Below are 9287 nucleotides of genomic sequence, written 5' to 3' on the forward strand. Positions count from 1 at the left end.
CCATTTTTTGTTCAGGTAGAGTGGGAGGGAGAGAGAGGAACAGAGAGAGAGAGAGAAACATCGACGCGAAAGGGACACGTCGAGTGGCTGCCACCCGCACAACCGACCAGGGCCAGGGACAAACTGCAACTGAGGCACGCGAAAGGGACACGTCGAGTGGCTGCCACCCGCACAACCGACCAGGGCCAGGGACAAACTGCAACTGAGGCACGCGCCCCCAGCGGGAACCGAACCCGGGTCTCTCAGGACCGCAGGCCGACGCTCTAACCGCTGAGCCAAACCGGCCAGGGCCCCAGTTCGATTTCTGGTTAGGGCACATACCCAGGTTGCAGGCTCAATCCCTGGATGGGGGCATGCAGGAGGCAGCCGATTGATATTTCTCTCTTTCTTTTTAAAAACATCAATAAAAACACATTTTTTAAAAGGTAATCAGAATGCTGGTAGCTAACATCAATTGGGTGCTTACAATGTGTAAGGAGTTATGCTAAGCACTTCATTGAAAATATGGAGAAAAGCAGAGTGGTTAAGAACATGGGCCATACTGTCTGAGTTCAATCCTGGCTCTAGCACTTATTAGCTGTGTGACCTGGGGCAAGTTACCTGACCTCTCTGTGCCTCCATTTCATCAACTGGAAAATGGGGATAAGAATAGTACCTACTTCCCAGGGTTATTGTTATTAAATGTGTTTACATATGGCCCGACCAGTGGCTCAGTGGTTGAGCATCAACCCATGTACCAAGAGGTTGCAGGTTTGATTCCTGGTCAGGGCACATGCCCAGGTTGTGGACCAAATCCCCAGTGGGGGTCATGCAAGAGGCGGCCAGTCAATGTTCTCTCATTGATGTTTCTATCTCTCTCTTCCTCTTCCTTCCTCTCTCTGTATAATCAATGAAGAAAAAAATTTTTTTTAATGAGTTTACATATGGAAAATATTTAGTGCTTTATGTATACTAAGTATTGTATATAAGGTTTGTTATTTTATTTAATCCTTAGGACAATCCTAGGGTATAGGTATTATTTAGCATTACTCCCATTGAACAGATATGTAAACTGAGCCATAGAAGAGGTAAGTGACTTGCTATTTACAGAGCTGGTAAGTGGTGGAGCTAGGATCTACAGTTAGGAATTTTTGTGGAGATTCCACCTGAGGAGTTAGGTCAGACTTTATGATCATTAGGCCCAGTGCTTAGACCAGAGTAGGCATCTGGTGAATTTTGTTTCTTTTTAAATATGTTTCCATTGTTTTTTTTTTTTTTTTTTTTTGAGAGACAGAGGAAGGCAGAAGGAGAGATAGATAAAAACATCAATGAGAGAGAAAAGCATTGATCAGCTGCTCCTACATGTCTTCTACTAGGGAACGAGCCCACAATCCGGGCATGTGCCATGACCGAACTGGTAACCTCTTGGTACATGAGACAACATTCAATTCACTGAGCCTCAAGGGTCGGGCTGGTGAGTTTTTGTTAAATTAATCAATTAATTATTGTTTCTTTCATCTCTGAGATTCTAAGCCTTTGGGAAACGTGTGCTCTGGCTAGAGGAGGATTAAGGAACCCAGCTATCTTGGGATTTCTTACCAATTATTTGCCTCAGTATATTAAGTGTCAAGTATGTCCATTCTAGGCCTTCTGAATTAATTGTCTATGTGCTCCCTCCTTTCATCACTATGGGCACTGTCCAAGCTCTAGTCTCCTCTTTCTGGACTATGAACTCAGCACCAGTATATACTAATCCTGATTTCTCACATCTGCTCACATCTGCTCAGCACTTTACAGTGTGTTCACATGCAATGGTACATTGGTCTGTATGGCAGACACTTTAGTACTTATGCCAGGCCTCTGAACAGGTCCCAGCCATCTAGGGTTACCCGCCCCATGAATAGGGCAGGTTGCACAGGAGGGGTGTGCAGTCTGAACATGTTGGGGAGCTCGTGAGTTATTGCTCTCTGGGCTGTGTTTGGAATTTTCTAAGCCAAGAAGTAGACTGAAAGGGGCAAGGCCCTCTCCAGGAAGTGTTCATGGCCACTCATGATTAAGATCTCAGATTCAAAACCAGTGCTTGGGGAGAATAGTCTGAAGGCAGGCAGTCCCTCAGCCACTCAAGTTCAGAAAGCATCCCTTTATAAAGTTACAAATACAGTGGGCTGGGGTCCTAGAACCCACAGAATATCTTTTTCCAAAGTGCTGCCAACTTATATCCATGATTGCTGTAGGTCATACCATGGAGTACTACCATATCCGTATTTAACAAGGAAAGCAATCACTCTGCGTCAGGTACTGTTTTAAGTGCTTTGTAAATATTAGCTCTTAATTCTCACAACAACCCTATGAGATAAGCATTATATTTATTCCATTTATAGAAATTCAGTTTTACTTGCTATGACTAAAAGGAGAGATGGAAAGAGAGAGACCAATAATATATTAAATAATTCATTCACTCAACATATGCCCCAGGATGTCGTGTCACACGAGAGGTAAATTTGCTGTCCCTTCCATTTGTATCAGTTCCTGCATGCCTCATAAAATCCACGTGTGCGCATTTTGCCACATGGAGTGTGATTCTAGTGTTTAAGGATATCTTGCCCCCAAGCAAGCCAGTCTCTTCATCAGATATCCTCCTAGAGAAACAGCAATCTGTTCCATTGCTAGAGGAAAAATTGGCTGTTCTAGACTTTATGTGTGATTAAAAAGATTTCCCAGGATACTTTTGATTATACACAGTTTTAAGAACTTTACCCTAGGTAAGCGTCAACGGAACTACAACTCAGAAATAAAGTGACCAACCATCTCGGTTTGCCTGGGACTAAAGTGGTACTTGGGAGGCAAGATTTTCAGTGCTAAAAATGAGAATGTCCTAGGCAAAACAGGACAAGCTGGTTACTCTATCATATAACACATCTCTGGGTCTATGTGAGAGCCCTGTGGAGGCCATGGTCCATTGTATCATTCTTTACGAGGCTCTCAGGAAGAAATCTTGTCTGGTCTTCATACCAAGAATAGTTGTATGTCTCCCAAGAAAAAAAGGCTTGTTTTTATCTCATGAACACTATGAGTCGTGCACGTAAACAGGTTTCTCTTTTTGCCTTGGCTGTTGGAAGTCTTATTGCTAAATACATGGAACACAAATTTAGCTTTGTAGATCACTATGTTCGGCATTTTTTGCATTATTCCAGGCTCCTCTTTGTCCCTACCTTGTTTCTCTCAATCTTATCTTGTCCTATCTTAAATTTACTAATTTTGTTTTACTTTAAAAGTCATTCTGGATTAAGGCAGAGAGTTGTTGAAAATCTGAAATGATATGTAAAATTTATATATATATATATATATATATATATATATATATTCCCCCTGGGGAAGGAGACATAGATTTTTTTTTTTATCCTCACCCGAGGACATTTTTGCATTTTATCTTCAAATAGAGTAGGAGGGAGAGAGGGGGAAGCGAGAGAAACATCAATGTGAGAGAGACACATCGACTGGTTGCCACCCACATAACCCCAACCAGGGCTGGGGACAAACCTTAACCAAGGTATGTGCCCTTAGTGGGAACCAAACCTGGGAGTCTCTGGTCCACGGGCCAACGCTCTTTAACCACTGAGCCAAACCGGCCAGGGCAGAGCCATAGATTTTAATAACTTCTTAAAGGAGTCTGTGTTCCCCAAAATATGAAGAGCCATTGGTAAAGTGAACCAAGAAACAAATAAATGCTTTTAGTAGAAGGAAGTTGGAAAGTTGAAAGTTCAAACTGTGCTGATATTTTAAAAGGTTGGAGTGATGATATGGAGGACTGTTGGCGGGGCAGAACATTGGAGTGGCAGAGAGAGGAATGTTAGTGGGGCAAATGCCCCCCATAATGGAACAGCAAGGTGACAGAATGTGGTGTGCTGAAACATTAGTGTGCTAGAATATTAGCATGTTTTGGAATGTTGGTGTAACAGGGTCCCTAGAACGCCTCCTTCCAGATTTCCTAGCATCCTTCTTGCTTAGTTTTACCTCACGATTGGGCCTCTATCTTGTTCAGCCACTAAATTTTCCATATTCCTAGCTCAGTGCCCTGTAAGGGCCCAGTAAAGACCCAATTGACTGCAAGAGCTCTTGTTAATGGGCCCTTGGCTGGCTCTTGGGAAAATCTTAAAAGCAGCAAGAGAAAAGCAGTTAATTACCAACAAGGGAGCTTCCTTAAGACTGTCAGTTGATTTCTCAAAAGAAATTAACAAGGACCTATTCTACCCATCAAAGCTATCATTTAGAATTGAAGGACATATAAAGAGCTTCCCAGATAAGGAAAAGCTAAAGGAGTTCATCACTACCAAACCAGTATTACATGAAATGTTAAAGGGTCTTTTGAAGAAGAAGAAGAAGAAGAAAAAAGATTAAAAAATATGAAAAATAAAATGTCTATAAATACATATCTATCAACAATTAAAGCTAAAAAACAAAATAAACAAGCAGAAGAGAAACAGACTCATAGGTACAGAGAACATAAAACAGTTGCCAGATGGGAGGGTGGTTGGGGGATGGGTGAAAAAGGTGAAGGGATTAAGAAGTACAAATTTGTTGTTACAGAAGAGTCATGGGGATGTAAAGTGTAACATAAGCAATATAGTCAATAATATTCTAATAACTATGTATGGTGTCAGATGGGTATGAGATTTATTGGGATGATCACTTAGTAAGTAAGTTATATAATGTCTAATTACTGGGGTATATACCTGAAACTAATATAATATTGTATGTCAACTGTAATTGAAAAGTAAAAAATGATTTAAATTAAAATTTTATTTTATTTTTTTTATCCTCACCCGAGGACATTTTTCCATTTTTTGTTCAGGTAGAGTGGGAGGGAGAGAGAGGAACAGAGAGAGAGAGAGAAACATCGATGTGAAAGGGACACATTGAGTGGCTGCCACCCACACAACCGACCAGGGCCGGGGGCAAACTGCGACCGAGGTACGTGCTCCTAGCGGGAACCGAACCCGGGTCTCTCAGGACCGCAGGCCGACGCTCTAACCGCTGAACCAAACCGGCCAGGGCTAAATTAAAAATTTTTAAAAAGACTGTTGTAATCAATGCCAACCAGAAGATAATTGGCTCTTAATGTTTGGAAACAGTTTGTGATTATGAGAGAATAGGATCTTCTAGAGCAGCGGTTCTCAACCTGTGGGTCGCGACTCCTTTGGGGGTCGAACGACCCTTTCACAGGAGTCACCTAAGACATAACAGTAGCAAAATTACAGTTATGAAGTAGCAACTAAAATAATTTTATGGTTGGTGGTCACCACAACATGAGGAACTGTATTAAAGGGTCGTGGCATTAGGAAGGTTGAGAACCACTGTTCCAGAGGCACAAAGCCTCTTACCTCCCAGTCATCCTGCCACCATGTCCTTTCTTCTGGGCACACATCTTAGTCTGGCCCTTATCCCAATAGCTAGGTGGGCCATGTATGCTTCTACTGTATATCTCAATTATATTGACTTTAAAATGAGCTCCATAGTGGTGTGGGGAGTGCTCACTAAGCTGGGAAGCAAGAGAACTGTATTCAAACCCTGAGTCTTACACAAAGGTTTCACAGATGACACTGGGTAGGGTGTTGGACAGGGCACTTTCTCTCTTTAGGCCTCAGGTTTCCCATTAGTGAAAAGGGGAAGAGCATGCAGAGATTGCTAAGGCCTCTTCCTGCCTTGACATTCTGTGTAATCCTGGATGTCCTGTTTTCAGCCTGTTCCTTTAAAATAGAGGCCGTGTGACTCTGGAGACAGGAGATCTATATATGATTCGAGCTCTGACTTGCTTTGTGAGCTTGAGAGAGTCACTAAACCTCTCTGATTCCTAGTTTCTCATTGGTAAACTGAGGTAATACTTACCTTGCAGGACTTTGTGAAGCTCCAATGAGCTAAAAGCAATATGGTGATGATGGTGATGGTGGTAGTGATGATGACGCTCTGTCTGCATATTAGTCAATATCTTGGAATAAATTAAAATTGTTGGTGTTACCAGGAAGTTAGGGGCCAGCTCCAGAGTAATAGGGAACGTGAGCAAGTCTTTGAAAGCCTTCCCAATGGCTGAGTAAACATTCCCAGCAAGAGCTGTTACTGAGGCAGGAAAGGGAATTAATCTTTGCTGATTACCTACATTCATTTGTTTCTTCTGTTTTGGCGAGGTGCATGTTAATGTACCCATCTACTAGCTAGATGATCAGTAAGTAGACTTTTTAGAGACTCAGTCTCTTCATCTGTAAAATTTAATATTACCTGACTCAGTATTGCCGAAGGCTTTAATGAACATTAACTACTTTTGGCTGCGCAGCATCCAAACACTGCCTATCTGGAGGAGTTCCAAGCTACATGGAAATTGAAGAGGACAAAAACTTTTCTCCTGAACGCTGTTGGTGCCTCACCTGGGCCTCCAGCCTGGTGGGAGTTAGGCAGAGAGGTGAGGACAATCAGAGTTTACTTCAGGTGGCTGCAGTGTGGACAAGAGCCCAGCAGTGCAGTGGTGAGCAGCAAGGGGCTATGTGGCCTGAGGTAGAATCTGTCCTAAACAGAGTTCCTGTGGCAGGACTTTGGCTGTGCCCAGCTGCTCTGCTTCCTGTCTAGGTCTCCAATCTCTTTGTCATTTCAGTGAGTCATCCAATAGCCTTCCAATAAAACCCATTTTGCTTAGTTTTGCCAGATATGGTTTCAATTGTTTGCAACTGAGAATCCTGACTGTTACAGAGTAAACCATGTAACATGCCAGACACAGTGCCCAGTACAGAGTAAGCACTCAAAAAAAAACCAAAAAAAAACACACACACACACAGGAGAACTAAGGTTTTCACCAGCCTGAGGACACACAGCTAGGCAGTGGTGCTGGTATGAACTATGAACATCTTAGTGGTATATTGTTTTTATTTTTATTTTAGTTTTTTAAACATATGTTTTTATCGATATTTTAGAGAGAAAGAAAGAGGGAGATATAAACATCAATGGGCTGTGTTCTGCTTGTCCCCTACTGGGGTTCAGCCCGTACCCACAACCAGGGCATGTGCCCTAACTCAGGATCAAACCAGCGATCTCTTGGTGCATGGGACAATGTTCAAACAACTGAGCCACACCAGCTGGGTGGTACAGTTTTTAGATATCACTTTACATCATAACACATCATTGTTGTACAATTTATTGTTGATTCACTAGTTCAAAAGCCTTAAAATACCCTGTAAGGAACACAGGGCCAGAATACTGTCTTTAGACAGAGAAGAAGGCTGCATGTTGAGAAGCAGCCCCATCTGAATACATGGACACCTGGTGCATTAGCAACCTGGGATGAGTCAGCAGCCGCCTGTGGGGCCATCAGGGAGAGAACACCATGTACCAGAACCTGCAGAAAGGAATGCTCCTGTAGCCAGTATGCTGATCTGGGGTGTGGACAAATAGGGGAGTTGTAATGGGGTACAGGGTGGGTATGGGGAAGGGACAGGTAGAGTTATCCTAAATTAGACCTCCTCTGCCAGGCCTACCAATCAAGGGAGGTTTTAATTCTTTCACTATTGGCAAAGTGGCTTAATTGGACCTAATGGGAGAAAATTTGTGATGAATATGGATAATACAGGTGAGAAGGCCCCAAGGAAAGCTGGCTGGAAGAAGAGTTATGAGCCGAAGACAGGTCTGATGGAAATTAGGCTCTGGCTCCATGGGTGAGTTCAGATGGGGGAGAGCAGGGACAGCTGCTCCTCCCCTGGGGTCTAGGACCATCCTGCTGACCTGGGTCTCTGCCCTGCTCTGGCCTTCAGACCTTGTCTTACACTTGCATAGAATCAGAGAATGTCAGATTCACAGGGCTCTGGGATTAGAATCAAAGTCAGGATTCTAGAATCATAGACTTTTAGCATCACATAGGTTAATTATAGAAGATATCAGAATCTAACAATCCAACAATTGGAGGCCCCAAGGAAAAAATTGTAGGAGATCTTTCTTCAACCTTCATTTACTAACAATAAATAACATCTGCTGAGTATCTTACAACTGCCAAAGTCCTTTCACATCTGTACAACCATTACATGGGAGTGGGTGTTACTTTAGGTTAAGTAATGTGCAAAAGATCAAAATGAATTGGTTGAGACTAGAACCCAGCTTTGCAGGATAAATTCTATTTTCCATATGCCAAGGTTTTGATACTCTTGTCTTCTAGAGTTATAGAAACACTTTTAACTACTTGGTATAACGTGTCCAAATTCTCAGATATTTGTATAAATTCTGCACGGTCGTGTACTGTTTTTCTTAATGCATTCTGGCACATTGCAATGCACTAAAATGCTATTATCTTTGTTGCATCAGCATATCAGGGCTGGTGCATTCTGTGGTAGCTTTTTGTTAGGTTTTATCATCCAGCACTATTTTCAGTTCACAAAGGACTTAAGCCACATATCCAAGAATAGATTTAAAGTCACCAATGTAGCCCTGGCCGGTTTGGCTCAGCAGTTAGAGCATCGGCCTGCGGTCCGGAGAGACCCGGGTTCGGTTCCCTCTAAGGGCATGTACCTCGGTTGCAGTTTGTCCCCGGCCCTGGTTGGTCGTGCGGGTGGCAGCCACTCGATGTGTCCCTTTCACATTGATGTTTCTCTCTCTCTCTCTTCCTCTCCCTCCCACTCTATCTGTACAAAAAATGGAAAAGTGTCCTCGGGTGAGGATAAAAAAAAATAATAATAATAAAAAAATAAAAAAAATAAAGTCACCAATGTAAAGAGTGAACTTCAAGTAACTCTAGGTTTAGTCAGAATATGTTCTCATTTTCTTAGACTAAAGAGTTAAACTACTATAACTGTGGAAAGACAAAAACAAGGGAAGGAAGGAAGGAAGGAAGGGAGGGAGGAAGGAAGGAAGGGAAGGGAGGGAGGGGAGGGGGGAGGGGGAGGGGGGAGGGGGAGGGGGAGGGGGAGGGGGGAGAAAATAAGCCTCCCTGAATAGGAGTGAATAATGCCACAGGGGGTGGTTGTGAGGGCCAGGTGTGCCAAGAGGGTGAAACCTGTGTTTAGGATTCTGCCAGTGACAGGCTACGAGTAGCCTGGGGCAAATCCCTGCCCTTCTCTGGGTCTCAGTTTACCCCAGTTTGAAATGGGGATAATAATTCCTGCAGATCCAAGAGTTTATCAGGCCAGGGGGGATCTACATTCAAAGAAGAAACAGCGAAGAGAGATGGCGGAGGGGGAGGTGGGGGAGGAGGGGTAAGGAACGCCGGGAGCTGCGAGGGGCTTGCAGTCTCCATGGTAACGCACAGCAGCCAGAAGAGGAGGCGGGGTTTAGGAACC

This window comes from Molossus molossus, unplaced genomic scaffold, assembly GCF_014108415.1.
Source record: "Molossus molossus isolate mMolMol1 unplaced genomic scaffold, mMolMol1.p scaffold_m16_p_12, whole genome shotgun sequence".
NCBI lineage: Eukaryota > Metazoa > Chordata > Mammalia > Chiroptera > Molossidae > Molossus > Molossus molossus.